Below are 21,397 nucleotides of genomic sequence, written 5' to 3' on the forward strand. Positions count from 1 at the left end.
TGCCAAAATAAGCCCCTTCCTACCGACTGTTTCTGTTTTTTGTATTTTTTTTGTAGTATTTATGTATGAAATAAGTTGACACCACCAGAACTAGTAGTGATAACTGTGTCTCATCTGTATTATTTTTACTCTTCCTCCCCCTCTGCCTCCTCCTCTGCCTCTCTTCCTCCTCCTCTTCCGCCTCTGCCTCCTCTTCTTCCTCCTCTTCCCCTGCCTCCTCTTCCTCCTCTTCCCCTGCCTCATCTTCCTCCTCCTCTTCCCCTGCCTCATCTTCCTCCTCCTCTTCCCCTGCCTCATCTTCCTCCTCCTCCTCCTCCTCCTCCCCCCTCTGCCTCATCTTCCTCCTCTTCCCCTGCCTCATCTTCCTCCTCCTCTTCCCCTGCCTCATCTTCCTCCTCCTCCTCCTCCTCCTCCCCCCTCTGCCTCATCTTCCTCCTCTTCCCCTGCCTCATCTTCCTCCTCTTCCTCCTCATCTGCTGCTGCTGCTGCTGCTATGGCTGCCACCACCACCACCACCACCGACATCACCATCACCATGACATCCTCTCTGCTGCTGTCCTGTTTGTTAACATGTCTTTTAATCAATAGTCAGCAACACAGCTGTTTGTATATATATACAATTATATATTTGGTAGCCTGACTGTCAGCAGTTCTTGTTTTCTCTCTTGACTACAGACACTTGGAACTGATACCTGTCTGATGTTTAATTTTAATTGTGATTCTCATCATCATCATTCATCATCATCATTTAGCACTTATGTTCCTTGCTGGCATGGGTTGGATGGTTTGGCAGGATCTGATGGTATGGTGAGCTGGCAGAAACGTTAGCACGCTGGACAAAATGCTTAGTGGTATTTTGTCTGCCGTTAAGTTCTGAGTTCAAATTCCGCCGAGGTCGACTTTGCCTTTCATCCTTTCGGGGTCGATAAATTAAGCACCAGTTATGCACTGGGGTCAATGTAATCGACTTAATCCGTTTGTCTGTCCTTGTTTGTCCCCTCTATGTCTAGCCCCTTGTGGGCAATAAAGAAATAAGATCTGATGGTTTGGTTTCTGTGGCTAGATTCCTCCCTAATGCCAACCACTTTGGCTACTGTTTTTCTGTGTGTGTGTGTTTTTTTTTTGTACCACCAGCACTGGTGAGGGTGTCATGCAGTTTACAAGACTGTGAACCCCTGAGAGGGCAACTTTATGCTAGGAAACAGGGAAGAGGAAGAGTAAAAGTAAAAGTATGTGAGAGAGGACCAGAGCAGAACAGGTTTCCTGCTGTAGTGGAGTTACATGTGTGTGAGATATAACATTCTATATGTTCTGCATGTATTCACAGATGTATGTATAAGAAAAAGAGAAAAAATGTTCTTGAAGTTTAACTTGCTAAAGAATAATTTAATTATATGTTATCACAGAATATGATGCTTGATTTTGGTTCTTAGATATCATTTTCAGATTCCCAGATTCCACTATCATTCCAAAATTTCTGAGGTATTCATTTATTCAAGATATTGCAGTATGGGGACTAATATATATATATATATATATATAATATTAATTAGAGACAAAACCACTATTATGCAAATTATTCCCTAATATTTATTATTATATATATATAGTTATATATATATATATATATATATAATTATTTGAGGGAATATTATTCCTAACTTACAGGGAAAAATTCAATTTAGAAATACTAAATCAAATTTCACAAAATATAATATATATATCCTTAAATCCTTAAATCCTTAAAAATGTTTTAGCCCGAAGGCTGCAGCCATACTTGCGCCTTTTATCAATTCAAAATGAACAATTAAATTACACCATATATATATATATATATATATATATATGGATAATCTTACTCATTTTTGCACAAGGGAAGCAGGTTAGTCTGGGGTGGGGGTCAAACACAAAGTTTGACTTTAAATTCAGAATGTAAAATTTCAGAAGAAATACTGCAAGGTATTTTGTCTGGGACTGATTCTTATTTCTTCACTGCCCACAGGGGGTTACACACAGAGGGGACAAACAAGGACAGCCAAACGGATTAAGTCAATTATATCGACCCCAGTGCATAACTGGTACTTATTTAATCGACCTCAAAAAGATGAAAGGCAAAGTCGACCTCGGCGGAATTTGAATTCAGGACATAGCATCAGCGGCGGTGGTCCTTTCTACTATAGGCAGAAGGCCTGAAATTTGGGAGCAGGGACTAGTCAATTACATCACCCCCCCCCCCTAGTATTTCACTCGTACTTATTTTACCACCCTGAAAGGATGGAAGACAAAGTCGACCTCTGCAGAATCTGAACTCAGAATGTAAAAACAGACGGAATGCCCGGTGTGCTAATGATGCTGTCAGCTCATCGCCTTAATACTACTACTACTACTACTACTACTACTACTACTAATAATAATAATAATCTTTTCTATTATAGGCACAAGGCCTGAAATTTGGGGGATGGAGACTACTCAATTACATTGACCCCAGTACTCAACTGGTACTTATTTCATCAATCCCAAAAGGATGAAAGGTGAAGTCAACCTTGGCGGAATTTGAACTCAGAATATAAAGAGCCTAAAAAAATTCTTCTTGGCATTTTGTCCGATATGCTAATGATTCTGCCAGCTTAACCGCCTTAGTAATAACAAAAATAATGGCTTCTGATTTAGGCTCAATGCCAGCAATTTTATGGGGTGGATGTTAGTTGATTGCAGTAATCCCAGTATTGACTGAAGTTTTATTTCATCAACCCTGAAGGGATGAAAGGCAAAGTTATATAGCTTGTCACTTAATCCCATTAAAAACAAGAGGGACGTTTGCCAGGTTTATTATCTGTAAATCTGCAAGAAATGAAAATAAATCTTCTGTGTTGAATGAAATGGCCTGCTTTATAAGTAAATATGGTGATGAGTGATTAATCAGGTAATTCAACAGGTAATTGTTGAATGATAAGAATGTGTGGAGCAGCGAGACTGTTTATGAAAAGGGTGGTGGTGGTGGTGGTCGTCTGCCGTTATGTTCTGGGTTCAAATCCCGCCGAGGTCGACTTTGCCTTTCATCTTTTCGGTGTCGATAAATTAAGTACCAGTTACGCACTGGGGTCGATGTAATCGACTTAATACCTATGTCTGTCCTTGTTTGTACCCTCTATGTTTAGCCCCCTGTGGGCAATAAAGAAATAGGTATAACATATAGAGAGAAGAGAAACCCTGATTGGTCTGCTAGCAGATATTGTACCAGAACAAAGTGGTTTCATCACTGACGGGGAAGACATTACAATGGAATTACAGAGCATACTGGAATCATCACCACCACCATCGTAGGTACATGGCCTGAAATTTGAGGGGAGATGGCTAGTCGATTACATCGACCCCCAGTGTTTCACTGGTACTTAATTTATTAATCCCAAAAGGATGAAAAGCAAAGTCGACCTCGGCAGAATTTGAACTCAGAACATAGCGGCAGACGAAATACCTATTTCTTTACTACCCACAAGGAGCTAAACACAGTGAGGACAAACAAGGACAGACAAACGGATTAAGTCGATTATATCGACCCCAGTGCGTAGCTGGTACTTAATTTATCGACCCCGAAAGGATGAAAGGCAAAGTCAACCTCGGCGGAATTTGAACTCAGAACGTAACGGCAGACGAAATACTGCTTAGCATTTTGTCTGGCGTGCTAACGTTTTTTATTTCTTTATTGCCTACAAGGGGCTAAACATAGAGGGGACAAACAAGGACAGACAAACGGATTAAGTCAATTACATCGACTCCAGTGCGTAACTAGTACTTAATTTATCGACCCCGAAAGGATGAAAGGCAAAGTCGACCTCGGCGGAATTAGAACTCCGAACGTAACGGCAGATGAAATACGGCTACACATTTCGCCCGGTGTGCTAACGGTTCTGCCAGCTCGGCGCCTTTCTTTCCAGGCTATATATATATTACAACTGCACTAATATATTGAAAGGCATAGAAAGAACTAAGGTCTCTTAGTTTTAATTTTGCAGTTTTTCTTTCAATTTATAAATTCATGATGGTTTGATTTTCAAGAAAATTTTCAAGATAAATCTGATTTAATGTATTCAACGCTGAAATATTTTGGTTTTAATCCCTGTCTAGTTTTCTATGGTTATTACATCCAATCCAATTAGTGTTCTTACAAGCTTCCATCAATACTTCTTGTACTCTACCACTATCTGAAATAATAGTGCCATGGTATTTTTTTCATGTAGAAATAAGTATCGTGTCAAAAAATATTTTTAATCCTTTTCAACATCTCTCTCTCTCTCTCTCTCTCTCTCTTATTTCCTAAAATGTTGATTAAATATTGATTTCATATTTTTAAAAAAAAATTTTATTTCTTTTTTTTTCAGAATATTAAATTACTTCTGGATTTTTTGTAAATTATAAAAAAAAAGGTAATATTTTTTTTTCTTATTTGTTTGTTTTTTTCATTTTTGCATAATCCTTGAACATAAAATTTTATCAGATGTTGCCAGTCTTGTTCATACATGCTCTGAACAGGTTTTTATAAATCATTTGATTCTTAGATGTTCCACTTAAGTAAATGAAAAAAGACTTTCACTTCATAAAATGTCACATTGGCCATATTACTCTGTAAAGACAATCTGCTGTCTACTCATTTCAATTATATCTTACAAATAATGTGTACATGTTTGAGTTTTTCACTCACTGCTTGACAACTGGTGTTGGTTTGTTTTCATCGACTAAAGCACCAGTCTCCTTTTTATCATACTCGGTTCCCATCTTAACCCATGCTATTACGTTCATTCTATCTTTTATTTCACTCATTTCACTGTCCATCTTGTGTACTACAAATGCTCCATAGAATTTGTACCAACTATCCCTTTACACCGAGTGTACCCTTGTCTGCCTTTTAGGACTGGTTGCTTCTTTTTATTCTCCCCTCTTGGTGATTTAACCACCGGGCCATTGCATGGAGGCGCAATGGCCCGGTGGTTAGGGCAGCGAACTCGCGGTCATAGGATTGCGGTTTTGATTCCCGGACCGGGCGTTGTGAGTGTTTATTGAGCGAAAACACCTAAAGCTCCATGATGCTACAGCAGGAGGGTGGCGATCACTGCTGCTCCAGCACGGCCGCAGTCAAAATGACCGAAACAAGTAAAAGAGATTTAGCAAAAAAGAAGGCTGATAAAATAAGTGTCAGACTTAAAATATGTATTGGAATTGATTTGTCTGTGGCCACAGACAAACGACTAAAACAAGTGAAAGATAAGAGAGATAAAAAGCAAAAATGTGCCAAAGGGAAGCCATGCACACCAAGTACTGTGCAGATTGAGGGACAAGGGACAACTGTACGTTTATATTTGTCTGTGTGTGTGTGTATACACATGTACACACACACACACACACACATGCATGCACACACATAGCTGCATACACACTGACTGACAGTTGAAAACAGATGCTTCTTAGTTATTCTTTTTCGTGTACTTCTTAAGTGTTCCTAATTACAAATTAGTGGGTTTCTTTGGGGGTTTTGATTAGATTGTTAATTTGCTAATTTGCTGTTAATTATGATTTTTAAAAGTCAAAGTTTAATAGACAAGACTGCCTGACATTTTCGCGTTTTCCTTAGAACCAATTTTCTTCAGACATTTCTCTCTCTCTTTTTTTAATATACTCCATCATATCATCTTTACATTAAATTGTTAGAGTCACACAGATTATTAACTGCTCTTCAGACAATTCAACTAACGACCCATGGGATCTTTTCGGTTTGAACGGCAGTTTTTAGCATAATTTCTAGGTAACTCATCATCATCATCATTTAACGTCCGCTTTCCATGCTAGCATGGGTTGGACGGTTCAACTGGGGTCTGGGGAGCCCGAAGGCTGCACCAGGCCAGTCAGATCTGGCAGTGTTTCTACAGCTGGATGCCCTTCCTAACACCAACCACTCCGACAGTGTAGTGGGTGATTTTATGTGCCACCGACACAGGTGCCAGACGAGGCTGGCGAACGGCCACGCTCGGATGGTGTTTTTTATGTGCCACCGACACAGGTGCCAAATGAAAAAATTTTAAACTTCCTATACTGGTAGAATGTGTTTATAAAACATCTTTTTCTCTTGGCTTTATTGAGAAAATTCTATAGTTTGTAAGATATTTGTTGTTGTTTTCTTCTTCAATTTCTGCAATTTCAACCAATCAATTACGTCCATTGAGGTGAAAACATTCTGTGCCGTATGAATATGTCCCTCGTTTAAGAAACAGATTGGGTTTATTTACATTTGTGAAGAAAAAAAGATACCCTTCCCCCCACCCCTAACACCTAACCCTAACCCTAACCCTAACTAACCCTAACCCTAAAACAGATTGAAATGCAATAGATCGATACTAGGGTCATAATTATGGGTGACAATTTCATATGACGCCGCTAGAAAAAACTGCCGTTCAAACCGAAAAGATCCAACCCTTGTGACTTTTTTTAATCACCTGCCCCAAATTAATTGTACCAGCAAATCTACCCATCTACAAAGGAGGCATTGAATGAGGGAAGGAAGTCATAACGGCAGTATGTATTGAGAAATGTGTAAATGAACTTGATAGATTACTGGGTGATGTCTTAGAGAAGTCACATTATTGTTGGTGATACAGCATTCTGTTGCAGCTATATGACATGTGTTTGCGACTAAGTGACGTGTGATGATGATTCACTCCCGATCTGAAATAGGCTCCCAGACTCTTGTATCATGAATGGTTATCATGAGTGGACCACTCCTAATGGAAGCCAGGTCTTCTTTCGACCCCTACATAAAAAGTATTAAGAAACACATGTTATTTACATATACATTTATTTTAGTTGTTTACGCTATTTTATGCTTGTTTACACTCTTATACATTCAAAGTTCACAAATTTCCTTATGTTTCAGTCATTTGACTGCGGCCATGCTGGAGCACCGCCTTTAGTCGAGCAAATCGATCCCGGGACTTACTCTTTGAAAGCCCAGTACTTATTCTATCGGTCTCTTTTGCCAAACCGCTAAGTGATGGGGACGTAAACACACTAGCATCGGTTGTCAAGCAATGCTAGGGGGACAAACACAGACACACAAACACACACACACACATGCATATATATATATACATATATACGACGGGCTTCTTTCAGTTTCCGTCTACCAAATCCACTCAAAAGGCTTTGGCCGGCCCGAGGCTATAGTAGAAGACACTTGCCCAAGGTGTCACGCAGTGGGACTGAACCCGGAACCACGTGGGTTGGTAAGCAAGCTACTTACCACACAACCACTCCTGCGCCTATATATGTTTACATACATACATATATATATATCTACATATATACGACGGGCTTCTTTCAGTTTCCGTCTACCAAATCCACTCACAAGGCTTTGGTCGGCTCGATGCTATAGCAGAAGACACTTGCCCTAGGTGCCACGCAGTGGGACTGAACCCAGAACCACGTGGTCGGTAAGCGAGCTACTTACCACACAACCACTCCTGCGCCTATATATGTTTACATACATACATATATATATATCTACATATATACGACGGGCTTCTTTCAGTTTCTGTCTACCAAATCCACTCACAAGGCTTTGGTCGGCCCGAGGCTATAGCAGAAGACACTTGCCCAAGGTGCCACGCAGTGGGACTGAACCCGGAAGCACGTGGGTTGGTAAGCGAGCTACTTACCACATGACCCACTCCTGCGCCTATCTGTATATATATATTTATATTTTTTAAACAAAATGAAATGATATATAAACAAGAAACAGGACGATGGCAATATGACGATAAGAGCAGGTGGAGGAGAACGGCAGCAATGTCTGTGTAACAGTTTCTCCCTTTTCAAATTTTTTGTTGTTAATTCTAATTTTCATGCTACAAGCTATTTCAACATACATGCTTATATTATAAACAAAGCGAGACCAGCAGCTATAAAGAATATATAACAATGCAGAGCTGGTGTGGAGGAGCTGGTATGCATGTTCTATCTTCTGTCGTCGTGTATATTCTCTTATCTGCGAGCCATATATGGTTTTGTTTTAAATATATATTATATATTCCCAGTAGCAGTTTATTGTTTCATTGAACACAGCATTTTATTGTTGTTTCGTTGTCATTCGAAAATGTTGACTGGAATCGGTAACACAAGATTCACGTATTCCTTGGAGACTCTTAAGAAATTGCCTATGTTTGTTTACTTTGTATGCGGTTATTTGTCTGGGAATATGATATTATCTTAGTCCCAAATTGGTGTGTGTGTGTGTGTGTGATGTGTGTGTGTGTGTGTACTGCATGCATTTGTAAGTGCATGTGTGCATTTGGGTGTGTATCTCCACATGTGTGCATGTATATGTGTAAGTGCATGCATGTGTGTGTACTTACATATGTGTGCATGCATGCATGCATGTATGTGTGTTTCTTTTTTGTGTGTATAGGTATATATAAAACCCCATCAGTTTTAATCAAAGGGCCACTCAACATTTTTCTGTAGGGTATTAGATTTATTTTCATCATCATCATCATCGTTTAGCGTCCGCTTTCCATGCTGGTATGGGTTGGACGGTGCAACTGGGGTCTGGGAAGCCAGAAGGCTGCACCAGGCCCAGTCTAATCTGGCAGTGTTTCTATGGCTGGATGCCCTTACTAATGCCAACCACTCCGTGAGTGTAGTGGGTGCTCTTTACGTGCCACTGGCACAGGTGCCAGACGAAGCTGGCAAACGGCCATGATCGGATGGAGCTTTTTACGTGCCACCGGCATGGGTGCCAGGCGAGGCTGGCAATGGCCACAATCGAATGTTGCTTTTTATGTGCCACCGGCACAAATCTAAGGGAAAGGCAAACGCCAATACAGTTTGGCACCAGTGACATTGCAACTCATTTCTACAGCTGAGTGAATCAGAGCAATGCGAAATAAGGTGTCTTGCTCAAGAACACAACACACAGCCCAGTCTGGGAATGGAACTTACTGGTTGTGAGCCCTTTGCTTTCACCACTGAGCCATCTGTGAAGGTCCAGCAAACTCATCTGCTAGAATACTTCACTTTTCTTCCAACCTCCTTGTCTTGCACATAATCAGCTTTGTTGCGATTCATCATCATCATTGTCGTTTAACGTCCGCTTTCCATGCTAGCATGGGTTGGCCGAATGACTGAGGGCTGGCGAACCAGATGGCTGCACCAGGCTTCAATCTTGATCTGGCAGAGTTTCTACAGCTGGATGCCCTTCCTAACGCCAACCACTCCGAGAGTGTAGTGGGTGCTTTTTACGTGCCACTAGCACAGGGCCAGTCAGGCGGTACTGGCAATGACCTCGCTCGAATCTTATTACATGTGCCACCGGCATGGGTGCCAGCAAGGCGATGCTGGTAACGATCACGCTCGAATGGTGTCTTTTACGTGCCACCGGCATGGAGGCCAGATAGCCGCTCTGGCAACGATCACGCTTGGATGGTGCTCTTAATACCCTACTAGCACGGCGCTCGAGTGCCAGTAAGGCGACGCTGGCACTCGAGTCATGTGCTAGCGTTGCCCATTCATTGTTGATTTTGTAGGTAGTTATAAATAGACGGTTTCCTCCAGATGTAAGAATTTTGCTTCTTTACGACAAAATCCATGTTTTATTTTTCTCTTCCCATTTCCTCTAACGCCTCACCCTGTCTCCTCCATTCACAAGAAATATTCTTTCGGCTCGTGGTGGTCCATACTTTTGCTCAATTGCCATGTTATTCGGCACATTCCACAGCCGGCAGCTTGTAACTAATTGTGTATAACTTGTTCTTCTGTGCCGAATTGCTCATGTTGTGCAAGGGTAATGTCAGCTGAATAACTAAACTGACAGCTAACAGATGGCATCTACTTTGGTGGTGCTTCTTCTGCTTGCTTACAAATGGTTGATTTTGCCATTAACCAAATAAAACTAATGACATTAGAAATTACAGGTGTTAGCAAAAGCCTTGCGAACTTATCATTAGTTACCATAGACACATTACTAAAGTAATAAACATGGGAACCATAGTCCCGGAATATCATCATAACTGTTTTAACATCCAATTTTCCATGCTTTGCATGGGTCAGATGGAGTTCATAGAAGCAGATTTTATACAGCTGGATGCCCTTCCTGTTGCCAACTCTCACCTATTTCCAGGCCAGATATTTCCCCCATGGCCAAGAATGTTTTCGTAGAATATTGGAAATGAATGGCACTGCTTGTATGACAGTGACACTCATTTACAGCTATCATGTAATGTCAAAGAGAAGGAAACACAAGCAATACACATTAGGCGGCGAGCTGGCAGAAACATTAGCACGCCGGACGAAATGCGTAGCCGTATTTCATCTGCCATTACGTTCTGAGTTCCATTTCCGCCAAGGTCGACTTTGCTTTTCATCCTTTTGGGGTCGATAAATTAAGTACCAGTTACGCACTGGGGTCGATGTAATCTGTTTGTCTGTCCTTGTTTGTCCCCTCTATGTTTAGCCCCTTGTGGGCAGTAAGGAAATATATACATGTTCTCTGCCTCTCTCTCATATGTACACTCCATCTCTTTTACACACACACACAAACATGCACATTATAGGTTTCTTTTAGCTTCCATTTGGGTGCTGTGGGTTATGAAGGACATCCAGCCTTAGAAACCAAGTCAGGTCAGACTGGAACCTGGTGCAGCTCTCCAGCCTTGCCAGCCCTGGTCAAACCCTCCAACCCATGCCAGCATGGACAACAGATGTTGAAGAAAGATGATGATGTTGAAAGCCAGTGTGTTTTAATAGAAATGCGGTAATGAAAGGATTAATAAACTCGAACAATCTTTTAGATGGGTTGTTGATATCGAAGGGTTAAATGAATTTTTCTTTTCTTTATAAAAGAACACAGACTGAATAGATGTGTGTATCTATTGTTGTTGAATTGTTGTTAAGTGCAAGCTATTGTATAAGCAAACATTTAAACTGTTTTTTTTTTTTTATTATTTGAAAACAAGGGCTTTGGGAGCAGATAGATGCTTGTGTGGTTGATAGGTTGTTGATAAAGTAAAGAAAATCTTACGTGAGTGAGTCAGGGGTGAGATAAGAATGTCTAGACTGATTTAGAGAATAAATAATGGCAGATAAGTGTGAAATACAACAAAACTCTCCTCTAAAATGCAAGAGAGGACGGGCGGGAGAGATACAGATTTAAATATCTTTGATAGTGAGAATAAAATTGGTCTTTGTTTAATATAATAACTTATCTGTATTTTCCACCCTGAAGTTTAAATATGCAGTGTGTGCATGTGTGTGTGTGTATGTATATATATATATATAATATATATATTATATATATATATATATATTATATTATATTATATTATATTATATTATATTATATATACACACACAGAGAAGGAGAGAGTGAGAGTGTTCTGTTTCATTATTGGTAGAATCAACAAAAAATGTACTTCATCTACTGAAAGATAGATACAATTTAATATACACAGGATTTAAATATGAGTTAGTATAAGTTACATGCTCTGATAGCACAGTAGTTGAATGAACTTGTATAGTGTGCTGTGTACAATCCTGCAATCTTTCAGGCTCAAAATAACCATGGTCGCTCTTTGAGAAAACGTGAGAATGGTAAGAGGGAAAAGAGAAAAGAAAAAGTTTAGAAAAGCGAAACAAAGCAAAGACGGAAATGAGAAAAAATAAGAAAGAAGGGCTTCGAGGAAAGAGAGATCTGCACAAAAAGACATGAGCGGGTAAAAGATTTTGGGTGGTGGTGGGCAGGGACCTGTTCTGAGTAGAAAGGACTTGGGGAAGGAAATGGTCAGTGCCAGGGTGAAGGATTAGAAATAAAGAGGGTAATTTTGATAGTCGTGCCTTCTCCAAATACATTCACTGCATAATTGAAGGGTGAACCTCAGCCAGGGACAGAAACCGGACTCGACTTTACTGAAGCTTCCCTTTTTATTTTCCACCTCTCGTCCACTTCTTCTCCCCCCCCCTTGTGTTTGTCACTTACACAACTAAATCTACAAAAAATATATCTTAACTTTATTGTGGACAGGATTTTCTATTGCTGTATAGTATTAGCTTTGAAAATCCCTTTTTTTAACAAAGGAACAAATATTTGTTCTAAACTCATGATTCTCACATTTTTTTAATGTTTACGTCTTTGAAAAAAAAAAAAAAAGAATCTTTTGAAGTGAATATAGATTAAATCTTTAGCATGTTCCAGAATATTGTTTGTCGGTAAAAGTCAACAAAATTCCACAGTATCTCAGCAACATGTGAATGTGTTGTTTTTCTTATGTCAGGGTGTGGACGGGTGGGTGGGTGGGTGGGTGGGTGGGGGGGTTTGGGTTGATGACCGAAGCGTGTCTTTTTTTTTCTCGGTTAATGTTATGACAAGGGTGGAAAATCGTTATCTGTCAACACTTAACCGATTCCCTTGAGCCTGTTTGGAAATTTTAGTACCTAACAAAAAAACACAAAATAAACCAAAAAACAATTAGGGATTGGTTGTAACTCTGGTTATGGTACATTTAGCCGTGTACATAGCTTCATTCATCCAAACATCTGAGACCCCCTTCGGTCACGACACAGACCATGGGATTGCACCTAGAAAGTTACCCTCCCAGGCACAAGTCTGGGCAAGGTTGTTTTTTTTATGGAAGACCAGCAGTCGCCCATGCATACCGGCCTCCCCTCTCCACACCACCAGTGTTATCCAACGGAAAGGCAAAGGGGCTGATACAGCTTGGCACCTGTGACGTTGCATCTCATTTTTACAGCTGAGTGGACTGGAGCAATGTGAAATGAAGTGTTTTGCTCAAGAACACAACGCATCGCCTGGTCCCGGAATCGAAACCACAACCTTACGATCATGAGTTCAACACCCTAACCACTAAGCCACGTGTCTCCACAAACATAGAAAAGTAGACGTGGCACCTTGGGCAAATGTCTTCTGCTATAGCCGCAGGCTGGCCAAAACCTTGTAAGTGGATTTGGTAGAAGGAAACTGAAAGAAGCCCGTTGTATATATATATATATATGTATGTATTTGTGTGTTTGTGCTCCTGCAATCGCTTGACAACCAATGCTGGTGTGTTTATGTCCCTGTAACTTAGCAGTTCAGCAAACGAGAACTGATAGAATAAGTTCTAGGCTTACAAAGCCTAGGACTTATTCTATCAGTTCTCGTTTGCTGAAGAAATTGACCCCATGCAAGCCCTGGGGGTCAATTTCTTCGACTAAAACCCTTTAAGGTGGTGCTCCAGCATGGCCGCAGTCAAATGACTGAAGCAAGTAAAGAATAAAAGAATAAGCCGTGCTTACAGGAAAGCGGATTTGTTGTCAGGATGAATGATTTTCACCCTTTAGCTTTCAGATTATCCTGTCAAACATAATGCATATTTATTCACACTGTTCGTGTGTTGCTTTGAGATTTCGATAGTTTGATTGTTTGTTTTTTAGAATGACATTGTAATGTAGGTGTGAGAGAGACAGGATTTGGCTGTTTTGAACTTAAAGCAAATAAAATATTTGGGATGGACATGGCTGGTGTTTCGGTGCAGAAGAGCTGTTGTTAATCAAAAGTCATTCCATTTAAATTTGGTTAAAATTTGGTTTTAGCAAACGGTGTATTGTGTTTTGTAAAAAAAAAAAGCGAGCCAATTAGAGAAGATTATATAATGAATTATATAATTGTTTGTTGCAAGTGATTGAAAATTATCAAATATCTACAGATAAAGGCAATTATATGTAATCTTAAGATACAACTGTGATAATACTGAAGTACAAAAATCAAGTATTTATAATGAGGCAGAAAAAAACTACTAGAGTGTGTATGTCATGTGTTTTAGTTGCAAATACATCTGCAAATATGCAAACAGACAGGCAGTGTGTGTATGCATATATATATATATGTGTGAATATATATGTACAGATGCCTACATAAGTATGCATAGATGTGAGTGTATGTGTGTGTGTGTGTGTGTGTGTGTGTGTGTGATATTGTGATGAGAGATCATCAGATCTAGTGAGTCTTGGCGTTTGTCGTGAATTTGAGGGTTTTAGTTGTTACTGTATTACTCATGTGCAGGGGATGTATAATGCATAACAGAATTCTTGATATTTGTGAGCACGAATCCCAAGTCAGCCCTGATGACGGCAGATCTATAACCAAAGGCCCTCACGCTATGGCCACTCCCACCTAATATTCACTGGACAGCTTTATCCAATATGTCCTTTTTAACTCTCTTCTTACTATATTTCTATTGAAATACCACTAATCCAATCTTTCAATTAATTTTGAAAATAATTAAAAATTTAGTAACGTAACTTTGTTGGTGGTGAGCTGGAAGAATCGTTAGCACACCGGGCAAAATGCTTACCGGTTTTTCATCTGCCGTTACGTTCTGAGTTCAAATTCCGCCAAGGTCGACTTTGCCTGTCATCCTTTCGGGGTCAATAAATTAAGTACCAGTTATGCACTGGGGTCGATATAATCGACTTAATCTCTTTGTCTGTCCTTGTTTGTCCTCTCTGTGTTTAGCCCCTTGTGGGTAGTAAAGAAATAGGTATTTCGTCTGCTGTTATGTTCTGAGTTCAAATTCCACCGAGGTCGACTTTGCCTTTCATCCTTTCGGGGTCGATAAATTAAGTACCAGTTACGCACTGGGGTCAATGTAATCGACTTAATCCGATTGTCTGCCCTTGTTTGTCTCCTCTGTGTTTAGCCCCTTGTGGGCAATAAAGAAATAAGAATCGTTAGCACCCCGGGCAAAACACGTAGCAGCATTTTGTCTGTCTTTACATTCTGAGTTCAAATATCACTGTGGTTGACTTTGCCTTTCTTCCTTTCAGGGTCGATAAAATAAGTACCAGTGAAACACTGGGGTCGACATAATTGACTAACCCTTCCTGCTAAAATTTCAGGCCTTGTGCCTATAGAAGGGAAGATTATTAAGCTGATGTACACTTGTAGAATTGTTTACGCTCTGGGTAAAATGCTTAAGGGCATTTCATCTCTCATTACCTATTTCTTTACTACCCACAAGGGGCTAAACATAGAGGGGAAAAGCAAGGACAGACAAATGGAGTAAGTCGATTATATCGACGCCAGTGCGTAACTGGTACTTAATTTATCGACCCCGAAAGGATGAAAGGCAAAGTCGACCTCGGCGGAATTTGAACTCAGAATGTAGCGGCAGATGAAATACCTATTTCTATTTCTTTACTACCCACAAGGGGCTAAACTCAGAGAGGACAAACAAGGACAGACAGACGGATTAAGTCGATTCCATCGACTCCAGTGCGTAACTGGTACTTAATTTATCGACCCCGAAAGGATGAAAGGCAAAGTCGACCTCGGCGGAATTTGAACTCAGAATGTAGCGCAGATGAAATACCTATTTCTATTTCTTTATTACCCACAAGGGGCTAAACTCAGAGAGGACAAACAAGGAGACATAGGTATTAAGTCGATTACATCGACCCCCAGTGCGTAACGTTACTTTATTTATCGACCCCGAAAGATGAAAGGCAAAGTCGACCTCGGCGGAATTTGAACTCAGAATGTAGCGGCAGATGAAATACCTATTTCTATTTCTTTTTACCCACAAGGGGCTAAACTCAGAGAGGACAAACAAGGACAGACATAGGTTTAGTCGATTACATCGACCCCCATGCGTAACTGTTACTTTATTTATCGACCCCGAAAGGATGAAAGGCAATCGACCTCGGCGGAATTTGAACTCAGAATGTAGCGGCAGATGAAATACCTATTTCTATTTCTTTATTACCCACAAGGGGCTAAACTCAGAGAGGACAAACAAGGACAGACATAGGTATTAAGTCGATTACATCGACCCCCAGTGCGTAACTGTTACTTTATTTATCGACCCCGAAAGGATGAAAGGCAAAGTCGACCTCGGCGGAATTTGAACTCAGAATGTAGCGGCAGATGAAATACCTATTTCTATTTCTTTATTACCCACAAGGGGCTAAACTCAGAGAGGACAAACAAGGACAGACATAGGTATTAAGTCGATTACATCGACCCCCAGTGCGTAACTGTTACTTTATTTATCGACCCCGAAAGGATGAAAGGCAAAGTCGACCTCGGCGGAATTTGATCTCAGAACATAACGGCAGACGAAATACGGTGATGCACTTCGCCGAGAGTGCTAACGTTTCTGCCAGCTCGTTGCCTTCATCTCTCATTACCTTCTGTATTTAAACGTCATAGAGGCTGACTTTGCCTTTCATCCTTTCAGGGTTGATGAAATAAATATCACTTGAGCACTAGAGTTGATATAATCGACTGGCTTCCACCCTTAAAATTTTGAGCCTTGTGCCTATAGTAGAAAGCCTTATTAAGCTCATTTTTGGGACATAAATTAACACAAAATTTTGATGGAAGTTTTAATTTATATTACTTCAAAACTGGAAGCGTGGATCATACAACCAGAGACAGTCCCAGATAGCTTGATATATAAAAAGGTTGAACAGAGTAAGGTGTGGTTTGAGAGAAATTTGGCTGCAATTTCTAGCAAGTCATGTGATCCTGGTTAGTAACTCATTGGTTTTTCACATTATCATTTTGACATTGGAGGACGTTTATGAAAGTCTCGTGAGAGTGTGGTGTGTGAGGTGGCTGGGTTGTGTGGATGACATGTGTGGGAGGTTAAGAAGGGAAGATGTGTGGTGTCATCTGCAAAGGAGAGAGAGTGCATGCATGCACGTGCACGCATGTGTGTGGTTACAAGTAGCAGGAAATAGGTCATTAATGCAGAGAAGGAAGAAGTGATGAAGGTTGAGGAGCCAAAGAGAATCATGCCAGTGCACTCTGCGATGGAACTTAACTTACAGCTGAACAGATTAGCCAGGTTTGCTCACCAGATTTTTATAATGTGGTTTCTGTGTATGTCACCTTAGTGTCGTGCACTAATACAGTATGACAGTACCTATTTCTTTACTACCCACAAGGGGCTAAACACAGAGGGGACAAACAAGGACAGACATAGGTATTAAGTCGATTACATCGACCCCAGTACGTAACTGGTACTTTATTTATCGACCCCTGAAAGGATGAAAGGCAAAGTCGACCTCGGCGGAATTTGAACTCACAACGCTAAGCATTTCGCCCGGCGTGCTAACGTTTCTGCCCCCAGAACGGGGTAGACACTCTGCCAAATACTCTGCCAACGATGGTAACCAATCCAAAACAACTCCCAACAATTTCCTATGACTCCACGAACTCACGAACAGCAGCTTTTGACTTCCTGCGATTTCTCATCTTTCGCTCTCAGTCAAACGTGCTGCTACTTATATGAGTTTGGCTTGTCCATTCTCAAAGAGGGTGTCATGATTCTTACCATTACAAAGGTCTAGTTGAAGCCTCTGCAGACACTGAGAACAACAAGATTGCTTTTGCTGAAATTCCAAAGGGCCAGAGACTGATAGAGAACAGGTTTTCAGGTCGCGGTCTTAAAGTGACGAAAACATTTTGACAAATTAAACTTAAATGTTGAAGTGAATCGAACGGCTTTTGTGTGTTTCTTAAATGGCTTACAAACACCTTCGATGCTGCAATTGTTTTCGCTTCAGCACACGATCTCAGATCAAATCACTTGCTATGCAAGTACATCTCCGTAAATCTCAGTAGATTTGGTTCTACTGAAATTAAAAGCAATCACTGTAAAGGCAGAGTGAGAGCCAGTGCTGTACAAATGGTGTTTATTGTTGAGAAGTGTGAAGCACAAAAAATACTTAGTGGCTGGATTTAGAAAGAATAGATCAATTTATCTGGTGCTAATTGGATTAACTGAAGGAATTACTAATTGTATTGACCAAAAAAAAAAAAAAGAAAAGAAAATAGACAATGTAAAAAGACTAAAACAAATATGCTTTAAGAGTATGTATTGATCTAAAAAAATATATGCTTTTGATATTATTGATCACTGTATGTTACATGTTAAATTGAAAAGATTTGGTGTCAGAGGTGTTGCATAATTGTCTGAGAAGGTATTTTAAGCGGTAGACAACAGTTTGTAAAGGATGGTGAACATAAGTCATCTTGTATAAATATTATAGAATCTTTACCAATGTCGCTTCACTGGCACCTGTGCCAGTGGCACGTGTAAAAAGATTTGAGCGAGGTCATTGTCAGTACTGCCTGACTGGCCCCCGTGCCGGTGGCACGTAAAAAAGCACCCAATACACTCTCAAGTGGTTGGCGTTAGGAAGGTCATCCAGCTGTAGAAACTCTGCCAGATCAAGATTGGAGCCTGGTACAGCCATCTGGTTTGCCAGCCCTCCGTCAAAATCATCCAACCCATGCTAGCATGAAAAGCGGACGTTAAACGGACAGGCATGGCAGTGTGGTAGGAAGTTTGTGTCCTAACTACATGGATTTGGATTCAGTGCCACTGTGTGGCACGGTGGTCTTATGTCTTCTACTGTAACCCCGGGTCAACTAATACCTTGTGAGAGTATTCTGCATATCCATGTACTTGTGTGTTCGTGTTTGAGTTTGTGTGTCTGTATGTGTGTGTGTGTGTGCACCTCTGTCTCCTTGTGTTTGTGTATGGGTTTGGGTTTGTATGGGTTTGTGTGACTATATAAACCGTGGTGGCAAGCTGGCAGAAACGTTAGCACGCTGGACGAAAAGCGTAGCCGTATTTCGCCTGCCATTACGTTCTGAGTTCAAATTCAGCTGAGGTCGACTTTACCTTCCATCCTTTCGGGGTTGATAAATTAATTACTTGTTACGCACTGGGGTCGATGCAATCGACTTAATCCCTTTGTCTGTCCTTGTTTGTCCTCTCTATGTTTAGCCTCTTGTGAGAATAAAGAAATATATATAAACCGTGGAATTGTAGTATGACACCTTCTATATTATATATATGTCCTATTTAGTACTGTGGATGTTTCAGTTGTATTTGTTAAATTTGAATTGCTATTTGGAGTGTCACACCTACAAAAGCATTTGACAATCATTACATACACTGCAAAAGCGTGTCATAAACGACAGTTGTGTCATAAATGTATGTCGTAAATGACAATGTAGGCCATTAAGAATGCACCTACAAGCTGTTTTTAATATCACATACCGTAAATTTTATGAATTGTGTAGGCTTTAGTAGTTTGCAAATAATGTTGAACTCCATTTGCTACCAACTTGCTTGAGATCATTCTTCGTTCGACAAAACAAGCTTCTTGTTTGAAAAGCGATGTAAATTAAAACTTTCCTACAAAATTTCAGGCGTGGCTGTGTGGTAAGAATCTTACTTCACAGCTACATAGAGGCTGTCTTCATCCTCTTTGGGATGTGAAGGTGACGGGTTCGTAGTAGGTTAGGAGTCAGACAGGTTTACTATGCCTTGGAATATGATGCGCTATTTTGCGTCCTCAGAAATTGGCATAGATCCTTCAATTATCATCATCTTCATCATCCTCATCGTTCAATATCCACCTTTTCCATGCTTGCATGGTTCAGACAGAATTTGTCAAGGTAGATTTTCAACAGGTAGATGCCCTACCTGTCACCAACCCTCACCTGTTTCCGAGCAAGGCAATGTATTCCATCCTTATAGCCTAAGTTAAGTTAAGTTAATTTTTTGGCTCAAAAAGCAAAAAGCAAGGCCATGTAGGGGGACATGGAGTTATGTACAGAGAGGGTGTTCATGCAAAGAGTTCAGGCCATTTCTGCTCAAGAGAGACTTTGAACCGAGTGGTCGTCGGCATCTTCACTATCTCGTCCGGCAGCTTATTCCAAGGATCTGCAACCCGGACGGAGAAAGCCCCTCTCCTTCCATTCAGATGAAATCGTCGCAGATAGAGCTTTTCGGAGTGACCCCGCAGCTGACACTCTGGAGCAGGAGTCAAGAACAGCTCTTTCGAGAGGTTACACTTTCTGCTTATGATGTTGTGAGCGAGAATGAGATCACCACGGCGGCGGCGTTTTTCTAGAGAATAAAGGTTGAGCGTCTTCAGCCTAACATGGACAATTGGAACAGGACAACATCACTAGTTTAATGCATAATCTAGCTTGTGGGAGTTGTGGGATACCTTCAGAACTGGTTAGGCTTGTCTTTCTGCAGAGTGTGCGTGTGCGTGTGTGGTTTTGTCAGGTGTATGTGAATTGAATATCTTCTATTGTTATCAGTTGTTAACCATCCACTGTCAGCCCATGTGCCTGGTTGATCAACCTTTGTATTCCATGGTCATATTTCATAGTATTCAGAGCATGTCAAACATGCTAAAAAGCATGTTAGATTGCTGCTCTCTTTTTCTGCTGATAAATAATACTTATCTATAGAACTATAATTACTTTTATATTATTAATATTGATTGGTTTTAATTGGCATCTCCATGCTGAATGGATATCTATGAAAGAGTACCTTGATGTGATTTTAGCATGAGAAAGTAGGTTAAAGATTCTAAAAGAAAGTCCAATTTTGCAAATATTGTTTCATAATAACCTATGTCTATGTAGGTCTCCTGTGTATTTGTGTCTATGTAGACAGATACACACAAATGTGTATGCATGCACATTTGTGTATGTATGTATGTGCATGCATATAATACTCTTTTACTCTTTTACTTGTTTCAGTCATTTGACTGCGGCCATGCTGGAGCACCGCCTTTAGTCGAGCAAATCGACCCCGGGACTTATTCTTTGTAAGCCCAGTACTTATTCTATCGGTCTCTTTTGCCGAACCGCTAAGTAACGGGGACGTAAACACACCAGCATCGGTTATCAAGCAATGCTAGGGGGACAAACACAGACACACAAACACACACACACACACACACACATATATATATACATATATACGACGGGCTTCTTTCAGTTTCCGTCTACCAAATCTACTCACAAGGCTTTGGTCAGCCCGAGGCTATAGTAGAAGACACTTCCGGGACTGAACCCGGAATCATGTGGTTGGTAAGCAAGCTACTTACCACACAGCTACTCTGTGAGTGTAGTGGGTGCTTTTTATGTGTCACTGACACGGATGCCAGTCAAGGCGGCGCTGGCATCAGCCACGTTCGGATGATGCTTTTTATGTGCCACTGGCATGGGTATCACAACTACAATTTCCATTTGTGGTGCAGCGGATGGCGTGCTAGACTTCTAATTCAGAGGATGTAGGTTCGAATCACAAACGGCGGTGCATCAGCATGGCCGCAGCTCTGAGCTGAAACTAAAAAAAGAAAGAAAAAAAGGAAAAAAGAAAAAAAATATATATATTTGAGTGGCTGAGTGGTAAGTAGCTTGTTTACCAACCACATGGTTCCGGGTTCAGTCCCACTGCGTGGCACCTTGGGCAAGTGTCTCCTACTATAGCCTCGGGCCGACCAAAGCGTTGTGAGTGGATTTGGTAGACGGAAACTG

The 21,397-nt window shown here is 40.7% G+C and overlaps 1 protein-coding gene and 1 long non-coding RNA gene across 3 annotated transcripts in view; one reads left to right on the forward strand and one right to left on the reverse strand.

Moving 5' to 3' along the window:
• The window catches only part of LOC118767160, a 13,070-nt gene extending 9,236 nt beyond the window's left edge, over positions 1 to 3,834 (reverse strand). The window contains exons 1-2 of the long non-coding RNA XR_005003063.1: positions 3,794 to 3,834; positions 3,712 to 3,717 (exon numbers count right to left, since the gene is read on the reverse strand). This is a non-coding gene — a long non-coding RNA (uncharacterized LOC118767160). The remainder of the gene's footprint in view (positions 1 to 3,711; positions 3,718 to 3,793) is intronic.
• LOC115222125 (long-chain-fatty-acid--CoA ligase 4) overlaps positions 1 to 21,397 on the forward strand; it is a 136,866-nt gene that overhangs the window by 48,124 nt on the left and 67,345 nt on the right. Inside the window, exon 2 of one of the 2 annotated variants that reach the window (XM_029792255.2) lies at positions 4,380 to 4,424. The exons of the other annotated variant lie outside the window; for it this stretch is intronic. The gene's annotated coding sequence lies outside the window, so the exon portion shown is untranslated. The remainder of the gene's footprint in view (positions 1 to 4,379; positions 4,425 to 21,397) is intronic. 2 annotated transcript variants of the gene reach the window in all.

This window comes from Octopus sinensis, linkage group LG19, assembly GCF_006345805.1.
Source record: "Octopus sinensis linkage group LG19, ASM634580v1, whole genome shotgun sequence".
Lineage (NCBI taxonomy): Eukaryota > Metazoa > Mollusca > Cephalopoda > Octopoda > Octopodidae > Octopus > Octopus sinensis.